The sequence below is a fragment of the Jaculus jaculus genome, chromosome 15 (genome assembly GCF_020740685.1).
Source record: "Jaculus jaculus isolate mJacJac1 chromosome 15, mJacJac1.mat.Y.cur, whole genome shotgun sequence".
NCBI classification, from domain to species: Eukaryota; Metazoa; Chordata; class Mammalia; order Rodentia; family Dipodidae; genus Jaculus; species Jaculus jaculus.
Genome location: NC_059116.1, coordinates 40,112,677 through 40,130,934, shown reverse-complemented (window position 1 = coordinate 40,130,934; position 18,258 = coordinate 40,112,677). Strand labels below are relative to the sequence as shown.

Genomic DNA, 18,258 nt, shown 5'->3' with positions numbered 1-18,258 from the left:
GCATCATGTGAATGCAGCCTGTGGTGTCTTCAGCGATAGATTTTACCATTTAGGTTTCATAGATATCCACGCACTTTCCCACTGACCTGTATTATTTTGGAACCCTCATGTCCCTCTCTAACCAACAACACACTGCTGAAGGTAACCCAGTTCTAGCACTGGAATTTACCAGAAACAGCCTAGGGTTTTAGAGTAAAGCTTTCCCACTCCTATGTGGTGTTTCTACCCAAATGACCTCTTTCTCTTTATATGCCCTCCTATTACCCCACTTTGATTCTCCTCCCTCAAGATTCTGGTTTTCATACTAGTACTAGTGATGCTTACTACATTATGAATCATATTTTTCATATAGATTACATATATAAGAGGCTCTTTCTCAGTATGGTTAATCAAACAGTATAATTTTTCCAGGTACATCCACTTTGCAAATTTCATTTTTATTATCACCAAGTAGAATTCTATTGTGTATAGATACCATAAATACATTATATATTCATCAGTTGAATGGTATCTGGGATGATTCAATTCTGAATTATTATGAATAGAGCAATAACAATCATGGCTGTGCAAGTTTACATATAGTAAAGAGTTTCTACCTGAGATCATATCCTGTGGATCAAGTGCTGCATATTTTTTAGATTTTCAATTATTTTATTAATGAGAATTTTTTTTGTATGGTCAAATCATGATGAGAACCTTCCATGTTGATTTCTGTAGTACAAGTATTCCTTTCTGACACCCCCACAAATGAATGACTATTGTATTTTCTCCACACCCTTGACAGGACTTTTAATTTGACTTTTTTTAGGTGATAGCCAGATTTATTCATGTCAGATAGAATCTCCATATGGTTTTAATTTGTATATTCTTGATGGCTAGAGAACTTGAACATGTTTTAGATGTGTATTTTCCTTATGTATTTCTTTGGAAGGTCTCAGCTCTGTTCATTAACACATTTTATGACCAGGGATATTGATTTTTAATTGCTTAGTTTTTACTATATTATGTGTACATTCTAAATATTAAGCTACACCCAAATGTAGAGCTGGTGAAGATATTTTACAGTGTTTTATGTTCCCTCCTGTTCTCTTTATGCTTTGCAGAATTGTACAATTGCTTTTTAAATTCATGTGATCCTAATGGTTGAGAGTCTTATTCCCTGCGTTATTGAGTTCTTATTCAGATATCTTTGAAATGCTTATATCTTGGGATATTCTCCCTACATTTACTTCTGACCATTTTAGTCTTTTATGTCTTATTTTGAGGTCCTTGATCCCTTTGAGGTACATGTTCTGGAGTAAGAGAGTATATTGTCTTTTCTCATTCTTCCACCTTGATTGTACAGTTTCTCTAGCACTGTTTGTTGAAAATTATTTCTTCTCTCGCTTGAATTTTGCTTCTTTGTCCAAGACCAAGGATACACACTTATTATAATGTATATTGGGGCTGGATAGATGGATTAGGGGTTAAGGCACTTGGCTGTGTAGTCTAAGGTACCGTGTTTGACTCTCAACATGATCCCACATGAGCCAGACCCAGGAAGGTGAGGCAAGCACAGGGTCACACATGCCCACTAGGTGGCGCATGTGCCTAGAATTCAATTGCAATGGCTAAGGAATGCCAATTAGCTCTCTGCCTAAAATAAAAACAAAAATAGAATGTGTATTTTGAACATCTATTTTATTCTATTGACCTCTGTGTTTGCATTTTGGCCATTAACCATTTTTTTTAAATTAATATGGGTTTAAAGTATGTTTTGAAACTGGTAGGGTGATATAACCATGAGTATTCTTTTGGCTGAGGGCACTTTTGGCTACCAAGGTCTTTTGTTGAAAACAGGAAGATGATCAGAATAACTTCTACAGCAGAGAATTAGATAAAAGAAGACAGGAAATGTACCTGGATTCTAAAACTTTACTACTGTACACTTAGGACACTTCCTCCAGCATTTGTTTACCTCTTAAAGGATCCAGACTCGAAATATCGATTATGTATTCAAATACATAAGCTTAAGCATCACATTTTTCATACAATACATCACAATATTCCATTTTGAAATCACAATGAAACAATTTAAAATAACATACCTTTACTGTGATTGACATCATGTGCTTTGAAATCTTAATTCCCCATTGTATCATCACAATGCTGTGACTTGACAATTGTGATATCTCCAAGCCACATTGTCCCATTGGAATACCTACAGTGAGCAAGCAATGTGATATCAAAAAGTCCCATGGACACATCAAAATGTCAGTAGTGGCACTAAAATTTCTCAGTGTAACATCACAATGTGCAAATATGACATCAGAATGCTACTCTTGGACATTGCATCCCAGTGTTAAATAACAGCTATCCACTGTGACATCACAAAATCTTATCATCACCTGGCAATGTTCTAGCAAGTCAACACAATGTCCAATTTTTACATCACAATGTAGTTCTGTCACATTACAATATCAAACTCTGACATCAAAAATGGACTGATACCTCATACAGACACATTCAGAAATTATATCTTACTGTGGCATCACTTTGCCAAAATCTAACACCACAATAACTCATGGTGACTTAAAAATGTCCCATTTCAACATAATTCTGGATTGTGATACCAGGGTAACAAATGTTACATCATAATCCCAAAATGTGATAACATAAAAATCCCATTGTGACATCCCGATTCCCCACACTGACTCATTATAGCCCACTATGACATGCTGATATCTCTCTGTGTCATGCCAATTCACCTTTAAATGCATCATACCCAACTGTCACATCACAAAAAATGTGACACTACAATTTCATAATCCACGGATGCCCTGTAATGCCACATTGTGACCCAATACAAATTCCATATGATGTTATCACTGTGGTTAGTTATTGTGGTGGGACAGTGGAGCATTGTAACATTTGTCATGTCACACAGCCCAGGCAGTGTGATGTCAAAATCTGTGCTTTATGATGCCACATATTCTTATCATGATGTCACAGTGGTGCAATGTGATGACACAATAGGGTATTGTGATAACATAGTGAGGCGCTCTGAGGTCACTTTGGGACATTATACTGGAAGAGTGGAGCATTGTGATATCACATAGGGCCTTAGATCCATTGCTAGGGCGACAGGACGTTACAGTGAGGAATTATGATTATAAAATGTATATGTGGTGTCACAATAAGGCATTTTGAAGTCACAGTGTGTACTTATTATGTCTCTATAGGACATTATGATGTCAAATATGGTATTATGCTGTCACAGTAGCAAAGTGGAGAATGGTATGTTACAATGAAGCACTGTGATATAGTATAACATTTGTGTGTTATTATTGTACCATGGGGTGTTCTGAGGTCACATTAGGATATTGTGATGTCACAGTGAAGAATTGCGATATTACAAGGGGGTGGCAATATTTCTGAAGGGATTTGGTAAGTCAAATAGGAGTATTGTGCTGTTGAACTAGGTGCTCCCATTTACATAGGGGTGATGTTTTGTCACATTGAAGAATGTGGTATCAGAGTATGGTAATGTGATATCTTGTGGAGTATTTTTATATAGCAGTTAAGCATTGGAAGGTTAATGTGTGTTCATATGTGACAGTGTGGTGTTACAATGATGAATTAGAATCATATGGAATTTTTATGTCACAGGAGATATTTTGATGTTAATGCAGGGCATCGTGATGCTCCAGTGAAGTATGGTAGAGACACATTGGAAATGTGATGGCACCGTGGAGTATTGTGATGAAATAATAAGCATTGCAAGGCAACAGTGAGGTATGATGATTCAAATTGTCAGAATATTTCATAAGATAGTATTATGTCACAGAAATAATGGTGATTCTATGGTTTGAATTTTTCCTATATTATTGACCTCTCCAAATGGTCACTGTGATAGAAGGCTTAATAGTTATAAAATAGTGAAATTTGGATATCAAAGGACCTCCTAATAATATAAAGTCATAGGGTACTATGCAGTTAGAAAGGGCCATCGAGATGTTACATTCAGGCTTTATGATGTCACTGTGGCAGACTCATTGTAAAATCTCCCCCATACCATAGACTCATGTGTTTATCACTAAGCCTTGTATGGAGTCCCCAGCTGGTGGAGCATTTGGGAGGTACAGACCGGCTTGAGGTACAGTGTTGCAGGGCAGGACTTGGGTTGTCACAGAAAAGGCTTGGTTACTGCTCTTCACTCACTCTCTACTTTCCCCCTACCAAATGGTGAAATGTGGCCCACATGTTTGCTTCTATCATTCTTTCCCCACTATGATGAAACTTCCCATCAAAAGAATAACCCATATAAAAAATGTCCCCTTACATAAGACAAGTGTTTTGTCCCAAAAGGATAGAAATTGCTGGAGTTATCTGGAATTGTGGTATAATAGTAAAACCTTATGATGTCATACTGTGTCCCTTGATGGCAATGAGGAATGTTGATGTCAGAATGAAATAATGTAATGTCACATTTAAGATTTTTGATTTTTCCGGTGACACATTCTCATGTTAGGAAAGCACCGGGATGTCATATTTGGTCTTTGTAATGCCAGAGTGGTGTATTGTAGTCACTCAGTGATCCATTGTAATAATATTGGATATTTTAAACAATTCAGACACTATTACCTCACGGGGGAGGTTTGTTATGTCATAGTGTTAAACTATCATATTTAGTGAGTTATCCCAGGCCGAGAAAGCCAAACATCACATGTTCTCATATACGGATCCTAGCTACAAATGACTGGACTTCTATGTGAGTAGGAATAAAACTCAGTAGCAGAGACCAGTACTAGAAAGGAGATATGAAGAGAATAGAAACAGAGAGAGGAGGAGGCTTAATAAGATGGTATTGTATATATGTAAATAGAAGACATGTTAATGGGGGTTGTGAAAAAGCCTAAATGAGGCCAGGAGAAAAGCCTGAGTAAAGGAAAGGTGGAGGGATGGCTAATCAAAATCCAAGAGGATACAAACTAGTGTATGGAAACCTACTTTGTTTGGACAATGGAGCACTCAGAAGCCATAGATTGTTACTAGAAAAATTTTGGTGCCAGGGATGGGATCCCTTCCAGTGAGTAGTGGGCCATGGAGGTCAGGGAGGTCCCTGATGCCCCAAAATATTACAGGCCATTGTTGAGTCCCTTGGTTTTCAACTAGGAATAAACCGTAAGACCCTGTTGCTGAAGACTGTACATACTTAGGCTGCAAGATGACTGAGGAATCCTACTAGTAGATGAGTGAAAACATCCTCCGTGTAGACCAGCTAACAGAAAGCTGGAAAAAGTCATGCTGCAAACACTTCAATGGGAGAGAGAGAAATCACCAGTGAAGATACAACACAGTGGACACTGCAAACCTTAAATTAGGCCACCCAAATAAAATGAGCCAACAGGTGCAAGAGTGGCATGTCTGTTACTTGAGAAACCTACTGCTCTATAATTTTACTGGAGACCCACTTCATTAGAGGGACTATATCCCTGATACTGAAAACCTACAACAGGGGTATTCATGAGCCCTAGGGTTATAATGTCTGCTGGTGTCTGGATAAATGACATACTATGCTCACCAAACTGCCCCAGTCAGCACTTCTTTTTACGTTCATAGCCATATTTTAATGATACTTTCACTTTTGGTTAGAGAAGCTTCCTTTTCAGATTGCAGTGACCTTGGGAAAACACAGAAGCTATCATGGTGCTGAGAAGAAATTATAGAGGAGTTTTCAGCACTAAAATAACTCTATCACACCTTCCAAGGTTCAGTGTCCATTGCAGAATAGGTGGCAGAAAGAATGTAAGAGCCAAAGGAAGGGTAGGACTCTTTACAATGCACTCCTCCAGACACAAAATGGTCTTGACATCCATGACATCACAATGCCTGAGAATACCTACATAAGACCATTGTAATAGGAGGGAAAGATCATGACATCAAAATAAAAGAGACTGATTAAGAGTGGATATTTTGGAGAGTGGAATTTCAAAGGAAAAAGTATGGGGGAGGGAGGGAAGGAATTACCATGGGATATTGATTACAATTATGGAAGATGTCATTAAAAAATTAAAAATAAATTTGTGATATTGCAATACATATGAACTATTTATGGGCATATTATATAAAATTGAGCAATGTGAGGTCACAGTTTAGAAGTGAAATGATTATAAGCTGTTCGTATGTCAGAATGTGCATGTTGTGGTATCACAATGGGTATTCTGATGTCAGAAAAGGGCATTGAAATCTTATAGTGCCAATGTGATACCAGAGTAATCATTTTAAAGTCCTATTGACCATTATGATGTATCAATATTACACTCTAATGTGACAATAGTGTATTGTAATGCTAAAGAAGAGTATTGTGCTTTAATTAGGACGTAATGCATTTAAATGAAATATTGTGATACCATGTTATGGCATTGTTAGTCCACAATGGGATATTATTTCATGAAGCAAAATTGTGATGTCACTTTAGGGAATTGTGATTCACAGTGGGTATCTGTCTAATTGGGCCTTTTGCTTTCAAAGTATAGTACTGACACATCACACTCACCTAGTGTTGTTACAGGTGCCACAGTGAGATCCCAGTCGTCTATTGGGTTGTCATTCTGGGGCACTTCAATTCTCTGTGTGGCATTTTGATATTACAATATGGCTGGGTGCACCCACACCATGGTAGTATTATGAAAGATTGCAGCAATACTGTGTCACAATAAGAAATGGTGATGCCACAAATTTTCATGTCAAATTTGGGGATTGAGATGTCACAATATGGTGTTGTGATGTCATACTTAGTCATTGTGAAAATAGCATAAAATGCCAAACCATATTAGACAATATGATGCAAAAATATACAAGTGGTATTTACCATATTGGCCTGTGTATGATATATGGCAAGAAATGAATCAGCAGAGTACATATGCTATAAACAAATTCCATGAGCATTTAGCCTCTAGAAACCTTTTTTATGACTTGTATATCTGCTTATAACTGTGTAGCAGGCTTTTCCCTGAATAAAGGATATCACATTTAAGTAGGGTTCACAGGAAATTCTTTAAATTCCCTGTGCCTCAAAATCTACAATCCTTAGTGTAATACTTCATACCTCACGTTTGGTGTAGTTAGTAGAATTAAGTTTTCCTCATATATAATTCTTCTAAATGAACTGTGCAAAAACATCCATGTAGAAGGAATTACAGAAAAGGCCCTAGAGGAGCAAATATGTTTTTGGAGTCAAGAAAATGGTGCAAAGTCCCACTTTTGGGATTTTACAGGGAAAGGGTCATGCCCCTCAGTCATTCGTACTCAAATGTAGGTAGAACATACATTGGCTGAAGTGGACAGAGGTAAACTAGATTGTTAACCTTATGCGGTTGTGCTGACATTGTAAAAGCAGCTTTGTGTAGCACCATAATACAAGAAGGTTTGAAAACAGGGAGAGAAAAGGTTTGGCCAGACTACTGAATGAGTTAGTATAGAATCCACTAAGAACAAGGAACTACGCTGACCCACATGGGCATAGTTACCATTGGATGTCATCTCAAAGAACAGACAGCCTTTGGCAAGCAGGAGTTGAAAGTGGTTCTTGGTGAGATTGTCAGTTGCTGAAAAAGGAAATAGAGATTTATTGACTAAATAAGCCAAATATCATGACATGCACATAAAAATGTCAAAATAAAATTCATTTATGATGTTAATTTCCATTAGTAAGATTAATTATATTAAAGTAAAAATAATCATTCACAAATATATTTATAAGCGTTTTGCCTGCAGAAGTATAAACTGGTTATAAAATAGATGACCAACCTTTTTGTTTTTTTTTTCTAATTTTTATTTTTATTTATTTATTTATTTATTTATGGGCAAGATCATACCATAGCACAGGTTAACCTGGAACCCACACAATAGCCCCAAACCAGTCCTGGTCTCATGGCCATTCTTTCACCATAGCCTCCGGATGACTTGAAACTGTGAAATCTTAGGTGTTTTCCAGTAGCATGAAAAGTTACACTCCTAGGACCCAGTCCAAGCAGGATCAAGGTCTATCAATGGGACTCAGGCAAAATTTGGCCGCATTTGTTTTAATCAGCAGTTTCATATTGAAATGTACCAAGTATAGCCATTGGTTTATATGATGCAATTTTCATGACTATGACAAAGGAAGTAATTGATAAAGAGGCTGCAAGTCATCCAAATCAAAAGCATTTGGTCCATGACCCTGAGCAGCAGATGCTGCACAGCTCCCATTCTGGATCATTTAATGATCAAGTGTATTTTCTGAAAAAACTTCCTGAGGAACAAATCCTTATTTGTACATTGTGAAAAGATTGTCTGATAATCTCATGATTTGTGCCAATGATGGTGACCTGAGGAACCCAGATTGCATAGAGAGACCCAGAAAACTCAGGTCCAGGTGTGATTTGTCTAAGAAAACTTCTAGACAAGACAGAAAATTGTACCACATTAGTGTCTTTGAATCATTTCATCTCTGGTCTCAGAATCAATGTCTGAAAAAACAGAAACTATTCTCAATGTCTACCATTCTACATGGACCCAATTCATCTGAAGTTAAAAGAAATTGTTAGACATCCTAGGTGATCCCAGAATGGAGAGTATCTGCTTATGGTACTGAGTGACTCATGAACCTGACAGTAGCCCTGGGGTACTGAGTGACTCCAACATGGAAATACCTACAGAGATTAGACAACACTGCATTGAAGAAACCCAGTGTAAAGAATGCAGTAACCCAGTGACTCTTATATGGAAGAGGCCACTACAGTTTTTCTAGGGCCAAGGAGAGTAGAAGAGACATCTCCAAACATTGGTCTGGCTTTCAAGTGTTTTTCACGTTTTTCGTGATAGATTTATATGTGGCTATTTTTCACAAATAATGCATAATATGTTTATCAATATACACTTAAAGAATGATAGGCTGGAGAGATAGCTTAGTGATTAAGGAACTTTCCTGAAAAGCCAAAGGACCCAGGTTTGATTCCCATGACCCATATCAACCAGATGCACAAGGTGTCACATGCATCTGGAGTTGATTTTCAGTGGCTGAACGTCCTGGCACACCTATTCTCTTTATATACCTTCATTAATGCCCCCTCATTTTCTCTCTCTCTCTCACAAACAAAATTTTAAATGTTTTTAAAAAAGGAAGAAAATATTTCTTTTTATCTCCTAAACCATTATAATGTAGATATTTGTAAAAAATAAGAGTGTATCAATGGTTAATTGGTGAAATTCTGAAGATGGACACACCTCACTTGTCCTTAAAAAAACTTCCTGGGTCAAGAAACATGGTAAGTTTCTACAGTGAATAGGAGATTGAGAAATTAATACTCATGAGTGTTATGTGCCAATCTTTTCATGAAGAGTTATTCAGAAAATAAATGAGATTTGTTTTACATATTGGTTAGATGAATAAGAGTGGATCCACTGAGAAGTAGAAATGTAAGGTTCTTGCATCATACCCATCACCCAGCTAGATGGTAGGTCAAAAGTAAAGAGATAGTATGTTATAGACTTAAGAAAAAGTTGACAGGGAGATGATTATCAAAAGTGAGTTTGGGCTCAAGCCAAAGAACTGGATGGATTATCCTGAGATGATCAGGAGATCATAGAGCCTGTGAATTCAGATAATCTCTGATTAAGTCACTCCAACCCCAACAGCCGAGCCAGTCTACACACATGCCCTTGTCATTGAGAACTAATCCTGCTCTAATTTCCCTCCTTGGTAATTTTTAACTTTCTCCATTACATATAATTTTTTCCTCTCTTTTGGCATAATGTTCTACTGACAGCTAATGGCTGAATCCCTTCTTTGTATGTCCCAAAGAAGCTTGTTGCAATCCTAGGGTACACAAAAACATCCTAGAGATACCCACCCCAAGGCTTCTTGGAATTCCTAGAGAGGAGGACAGGGCGTTATAGTAAAATAAGAGACACACCATGCAGATCCACCCCACCATAGAGCATTGTGTCTCTCCCATCACCAGTAAAAGGCACAGATGGTATGAGTACTGGGCAGGAGCCAGGGCACCTGAGAGACTGGTGGTGTGCAGAAGAATTGGCACTGCTTGTATAGTGTCATACACCACTGAGAACTTGCTGAGACTGCCAGGGCAAAGCCACATATCAATAGATGAGACACCCTAAACACTATATGGAGAACTGACTATGTCATCTGGTGGACATAGCCTGCTTAGTGGCCATTGTTACACTGACAATGTCACTAGATATAGATATAGATATAGATATAGATATAGATATAGATATAGATATAGATGATATAGATAAACTTTTCTCATTGCTGTGGAAACATAATATAAAGGAGAAGTAGTTTATTCTGCTTAACTGTCTGAGGAGATGCATCCCATCAAGGCTTAGAATGCCTGGCAGAGAAGCTTCAGGCCTGCTGGTCAAATTGCACCTACAGTGGGAGATCAGAGAAAGCACCAGTATTCACAGATAAAGAACTTTAATATTAACCCTCAGTATCTCCTTCCTAACACAATGATGTGTGGTCTATCTTTTCCAAACTGCTATCTGATTGGAGACAAGGGTTTAACATATGAGGCTGTGGGTGACCTTTCACAGTCATATAATAACACTTATGTTCCAAGTGAATCTGAGATTGAGGTAAAATCATGATAGAGCATGATCGTGACAGAGGAACACAACTGAAAAGAGAGAAGGTGTGAATATGGAGTTAAACTGACCAACTTTTGTACATCACTCTAGGTCATCTGAATAATTATTCACCTAAATAATGCCCAGATTGAGACCCAAGGATTCCCTCCATCCATGACCAGAGGTTTGAACCTCCTCTGCAGCCATCCTGTTAACAATTGACACATTCAACTGCCCACTTTTCCTTCCCTTAAATGACCTTGGAACCCAACAGACATGTATATAGACTGGTCGGTGAGTGGGTTAATATACAGTGGCTCTGTTGTAAAAGTAAGCTGTCCGTGGCAAGCTTGTTCTCTCACACTGTAATGTCCTCCAAGATCTTTGAGTTCAGAAAGCGTTCATAGTCCTCCCTGTATGCCAAGCAGATGCCCTGAGTTTCTAGGACAATTACTTATGTAAGAATTTATATAAAATACTTATTCATAGAATATATTTAGAAAGAGTAACAGAATTATAGATCAAAATATTAAAATTTTTATTCATATAATGACAGATTCATGCACAACAATATATTGTATTTTCTAAATATCATTCAATATGCATATTCGTTTGACTATCAATCCGATCTTTCTAAAATTAATGCTTTTTGGCTGCAACTATTATCACCAACATGCATTTATATAATTTCCTATTTACACATGAGATCATCTATCCATTTAATGAATGTCATTCTTTAATAATCCCTCTATTAAAAATATATCTTCTCTATTTTCTTTGAACATAATTATAAACATTGTTTTGAAATCTTTCTCAGGTATTGAATCTAAATCAATCTCACTCGAATTAATTTTCCAAAATTATTAGCATTTTAATAACATGAATGAACCCGGAAGACATCATTATATGTAAAGTAAGTTAGGAAGAGAAATACAAGAACCATATGATTTAGTGTGTATATTGTATTTAAAAGTTGATTTCAGGTCTCAGGAGATGGCTCATCAGGAAAGAGTGCTTGCTCATTCCTGAGGAGTTAATGCAGACAATATTTGCTGGGGGAAGGGAGACATTTTCTCCAGTGGTATACCAACAGGTAAATTGTAAATGCTCCTGTAAATATATCCTCCCTTGCTCATGGAAACAATGCTAATGTGTGGGTCACTAGAAAAGGCATGAAATAAGAGGGAGACCAGTATGGAAAAGAAGTTGTCTGGAAGAAGTGGGAGAGAAAGTAGAAAAGGTACTGTGGCTGAATGTGTTTAAAATGCATTCTATAAATAAAATTGTTTTAAGATAATGTTAACAACTTAACAATATTTACTTAAATGAATACAGTCAAAAATAAAAGGAAGGGAACAAAGTTCTAATCAACCACTGAAAATTCATGAAATTACAAAGCTTTTGTACACCAAAAGACACTGAATAGAACAAAGAGGCAACCTATAGAATGGGAGAAAATCATTGTCAGCTGTACATATGACAGAGAATTAAGATCATGGATATACAAAGAACTCACAGAAAGGCTGCATACAAGTCTGGAGTGCATTTGAAGTTGCTAGAGGCCCTGGCTTGCCCATTCTCTGTCTCTCTCTATCTGCCTCTTTTTCTCTCTGTCCATTTATCTCAAATAAATAAATAAATAACAAAAAAATAAAGAAAATAACTAAAAGAACTGAATAATAAAAAATAAAACAATTCAATATAAAATGGGCTACGGAATGCTTCATTAATTTGTGTGTCACCCTATGTAGGGGACATAATAATCTTCTCTGTATCATTCCAATTTTAGTATATGTGTGGCTGAAGTGAGCACATATTGTTTACAATCATGGATGTTGTTAATTTTTATTTTTTTATTTGAGAGTGACACAGAGAGAAAGAGGCAGAGAGGGAGAGAGAGAGAATGGTCGCTATAGGGCTCCCAGCCACTGCAAACGAACTCCAGACATGTGCGCCCCCTTGTGCATCTGGCTAACGTGGGTCCTGGAGAATCGAGCCTCGAACCAGGATCCTTAGGCTTCACAGGTGAGCACTTAACCACTAAGCCATCTCTCCAGCCCAGATGTTGTTAATTATAAAATATAAAAAATAAAATAAAATAAAATAAAATAAAATAAAAATGGGCTATGGTATTAAATAAAGAGTTTTCAAAGGAAGGAATACATATGGTATGTAAGTATCTAAAATAATGTTCTACATCCTTAGCTACCAGGGAAATGCACATTAAAACTACTATGAGATTCTATCTTATTCCTGTCAAAATGTCTTTCATCAAAAAATAAAAATAAATAAAAAATATAAAGCAAGATGGAGACCGGCTAACTTTGCTGCACATCCCCAGGGAAGAAAGGCAAGACATTAAGGGTTCACTAGGTCTTTTAATGGTGGTGGGGGGGGGGACAATCTCCAATACTGGGAGGACACAGAGGGGAAAAACAGGGAATTGCTGATTCCTTTGGGTCCGGGTAGGCCACGAGTCCTTCCCCACACCCATGCAGTCACCGTACCCACAGTCCCAGCTTCAGGATACTCCTACACTTACTGTAGGAAAAGGGTCCCAGGCCAATATAGTCAATATAGTTCCACTTGTCTCACTGCACAGGGGCAATCACCCTGCTACCCCTGCCCTTGAGTGACCTTGGGCAGGCTCTATCTGATGGCTCATTGGAGCTCAGGATCTTTTGACCCATTTTCCCTCCACACTTTCATCACCACGCTGATCCCTGCTTGTGCAAGCTAAGCCTGCTTGGCTCATTTGCTCACTTACTGCTCATGCATGAGCCCAGGCCCACTCTAACTGCCCATGTGAGCTCAGGCTCTCTCTGCCTGCTTGCCTGCCTCAGCTCAGGTGCCAGGGCCTCCCTGTCTGTGCTAACTGATTGCCATTGTCCTGGTGTGGAGGAGCTCAGACTGCTTCCAGGTCCCAGTGTTTGGCAGCACCTGAGTTTATGCTGCTTTGGTGCTTGGAACTTCAGTGTCCCTCCTAGGGGCAGTGCAGGCAGATTTGTTGCATTACCACATCAGTGCTCAGGCAAATTTGCACCCCAGACAGGCAGAAGCTAAGGAGGCTTTGGCAAGTGACAGCCAGAGCCCAGACTGCTTGGCAACTGCCTCAGACTGCTTCAGCTTCCCACTGTGCTTGAGCCAAGGCTGATCCACCCACCTACATGCCCACACACATAGAAGAGTCATTAGGATCAAAATGAAGTTATGAGCAATGCAACCCTGACCAAGCTACTGGTAGAACTTGTAGAAAAGCAACAAAGGACAAATAATCTTGTGGATGCTGCCATTACTAGACTAGATCTGATAAATAAGAAAATGGAAGGAATTCAAAAACAGTTAAGACATATGAAGGAGACTGAAAAAAAGAGGATTTCAAAAATCAGTTGGTGATGCTAACTAAAGACATAAAGAAATGCAAGGATGAATTCCAAGAATCATCAAGAAAATCAGAAAATTAGGTGCAAAGGGAGATTTTCAAAGGGATGGAAACTATACATAGAACAATAAGTTCAAAAATGTCTGTGAACAGAACATGAGGGAATTGTGGGATAACCGTAAATGCCCTAATATTCAAAACATTGGAATACCACAAGGAGCAGAAATTCAACAAAGACATGGAGAATTTATTTAGCAAAATAAACAAAGAGAACATTCCAACTATCTCAAAAGAAAGGCACATCAAGATAAAAGAAGCTAACAGAACTCCAAACAGATTGGACTAAAGGAGAAACTCTCCAAGACATATTGTCATTAACTCTAAACTTTGACACCAAAGAGAAAATACTAAAAGCAGCTAGGGAAAAATAGCACATCACTTTTCAAGGTAACCCCATCAGAATTACATCAGACTTCTCAGAGGAAACCCTGAAAGCCAGAAGGGTCTGGAATAAAACACTGCAAAGTCTAAGAACCTATGGCTTCCAACCCAAACTACTGTACCCAGCAAAAGTATCCCTCATGACAAAACTCAGCTTTACAATTATATGAACACAAAACCAATCCTCCAGAGAGTATTTCAGGATATTCTCCTCATGGAAGAATCAAATAATCAAACTCAAATGCCTATAAGAAGCATATCACAATAACCAAACTCAGAGAAAGCACAAAATAATTCAAAGTCCATGAAAACACCAAACCACATATACCAACACAATATGGCAGGGATCAAATCAAACCTCAGAGTCATTACCCTAAACATTAATGGCCCAAATTCATCCATCAAGAGACACAAACTAACCAGATGCATCATAAAATTAAACCCCTCAATCTGTTGTCTTCTAGAAACCCACCTCACCACTAAAGACAGACACCTCCTCTGGGTAAAAGGGTGGAAAACAATATTCTAAGCAAACGGGAATAAGAAACAAGCAAGCGTAGGTATATTAATATCAGATAAAATAGAGTTTGAATGAAAAATAAGCAAAAAAGACAAAGAAGGCCACTTCCTACTTATCAAGGGAAGGGTCCATCAAGAGGATATTACAATCATAAATCTGTATGCACCAGAGAGAGGAGGACCACAGTTCATAAAGCAAAACCTACTTGACAAGAAAACAGAAATGGCCACTAACACCATCAGAGTTGGGGACTTCAACACACCATTATCAGTAATAGACAGATCATACAAACAGAAACTCAACAGGGAAGAAAGAGAGCGCAACAAAAGGATAGACAACTTAGAACTAACGGACATCTACATAACTTTCCATCCCAAATCCAGACTACATATCCTTCTCAGCAGCCCATGGAACATTGTGTAAAATAGATCATACACTGGGTCCCAAGGCCTGTGTCCAAAAAATTAGGAAGAAGGACATAATTCCCTCTATGATATCAGATCACAATGCTATATTGCTAGAAATTAACAACAATAGACCCTTCAAGAATACCACTGGTGCGTGGAAACTGAAGAGCACACTGTTAAACAATAAATGGATAGTGGACAAAATAAAACTGGAATTGCAAAATTTCTAGAAATGAATGATAATGAAAACACATTGTACCAAAACTTATGGCACACAATGAAGGCGGTCCTCAGGGGAAAATTCATAGCACTAAATGCTTTCACAATGAAGACAACGAAATTCCAAATCAATAACTTAACCATCCACCTAAAGGCACTGGAAAAGAAAGAAAATTTCAACCTAAAAAGCTTCAGAAGGAAAGAAATAATTAAGGTGAGAGCAGAAATTAATGAATTGGAAGCTAAGATAACAATCAAGAAAAATGGCCAAACAAAGAGCAGGTTCTTTGAAAAAATAAATAAGCTTGACAAACCTCTGGCCAATTTGATCGAAAAGGAAAAAAAAAAAAAAAGATATGCTAAAAATTAACAAAACTCAAAATGAAAATGGAGAGATCACAACAGACATAAGTGAAACTGGGAGAATGATCAGGACTTATTTCAATAACCTCTACTCCACAAAACTGAATAATGTGGAGGAGATGGATAAATTCCTGGACACATACCATCTATGAAAGCTAAAGTCAGAGTAGATTAACCGCCTAAACAAACCTATCACACATATTGAAATTGAAAAAGTAATAAAAAACTTCCCCAAAAAGAAGAGTCCAGGTCCAGATGGCTTCTCAGCTGCATTCTAACAAACCTTCATGCAAGAACTCAAACCAGTCTTCCTCAAAATGTGCCACACAATTGGAGAACAGGGAAAGGTACCCAACTCCTTCTATGAAGCTAGTATCACCCTAATTCCAAAACCAGGCAGAGATGCCACAAGAAAAGAAAACTACCAGCCTACTTCCCTTATGAACTTAGATGTACCAATTCTAAACAAAATCCTCGCAAACTGAATCCAACACGATATCAATAGCATTATCTACCTTGATCAAGTGGGATTCATCCCAGGAACAAAGGGGTGGTTCAACATATGGAAATCTGTCAATGTACTACACCACATAATCAAGGCTAAACACAAAAACCACATGATCATTTCTATTGATGCAGGAAAGGCTTTTGACAAAATACAATATGACTTCATGATCAAAACAATGGAGAGAATTGACATGGTCAGTTCATATCTTAACATAATAAAGGCAATATACAAAGCTCCTAAGGCCTAAATAATACTTAATGGAGAGTGTTGGAATTACTGTTGAGATCAGGAACAACACAAGGTTGTCCATTCTCACCTCTGCTCTTCAATATAGTACTGTAAGGCCTAGCTCAAGCAATAAGATAGGCGGAAGGAATAAAAGGGATACAATTTGGAAAGGGAGAAGGTAAGTTACCTCTATTCAATGATGACATGATACCCAAGAGACTCCATCCCAAATCCCTGAAGGTGATTAACTCCTATAGCAAAGTAGCAGGACACAGAATCAATGCACAAAAATCAGTAGCCTTTCTGTATGCAAATAACAAAAATACAGAGAAAGAAAAAAAGGGACATGGTCCCATTTTCAATAATAATAACAGCAACAACAAAAAAATAAAATCGTTTGTAATAATGTTAACCTAGGAAGTGAAAGATATATCAAAAGAAAACATAAAATCACTGAAAAAATACATTGAGGAGGACTTGAGAAAATGGAAAGACCTCCCATGCTCTTGGATAGGCAGAATTAACATTGTGAAGATGACAATCCTACCAAAGGTAATATACAGATTTAATGCAATTCCAATTAAAATCCCAACATTGTCCTTCACAGAAGTAGAAAAAAAAATGATCACAAATTTTATATGGAAGGGTAGAAGGCCTCAGATATCCTAGCATTTCCTCAGCAAAAGAAATACCTCTGGAGGCATCACCATACCTGAGCTAAAGGTATATTACAAAACCATAGTAATAAATGCAGCATGGTACTGGCATAAAAACAGAAGTATAAACCAATGGAATAGAAGTGAGGACCCAGACTTTGGGTCAATAAAGTACAGGTACTTGATATTTGCCAAAGGCCCTAACAATACAGGCTGGAAAAAGACAGCATCTTCAACAAATGGTGCTGGACAAATTGGATAACCATATGCAGGAAACTGAAATTTGCTCTGCACATCTTGCCAGGCAATACACTCAAGTCCAACTGTATCAAAGACTTCAATATAAGAACATAAACTCATCCACTACTGGAAGAAAATATAGGAACAACTTTCCATAACATAAGAATGGAAAAAGACTTCCTGACAAGACCACAGCAGCTCATGATTTTAAACATTCACTCGATCAATGGGATCACATGAAGCTGCAAAGTTTCTTTATAGGCAAGCAAACAATAAGCAAGGCTAATAGATTACCCACAGAGTGGGAGAAAATATTTACTGATTATCCAACTGACAGAGTCCTAATCTCTACAATCTACAAAGAATTCAAAAACTTAAACAATAAAAAGTCAAACAACTCACTCACAAAATGGAGCAAAGAGCTGGACAGGCAGTTCTCAAGGAAGAAATACAAATGGCATACACACACTTAAGAAAATATTCATCATCCCTAATCATCAGGGCATTTCAAATTAAAACAATTTTGAGATTCCACCTTAACCCAGTAAGGATAGCAAACATCAAAACATCAAACGAAAATAAATGCTAGAGAGGATGTGGAGAATTAGGAACCCTCATCCACTGTTGGTGGGAATGTAAGATGGTACAACCACTTTGGAAAGCAATATGTAGAC

At 37.6% G+C, this 18,258-nt stretch overlaps 1 non-coding gene across 1 annotated transcript; it reads right to left on the bottom strand.

The window, feature by feature from the left end:
* Positions 1-12,322: 12,322 nt before the first annotated feature.
* LOC123455183 lies at positions 12,323-12,433 on the bottom strand. Its single transcript, XR_006633736.1, has one exon. It is a non-coding gene; the product is annotated as a U6 spliceosomal RNA (small nuclear RNA).
* Between the last annotated feature and the right edge of the window lie 5,825 nt (positions 12,434-18,258).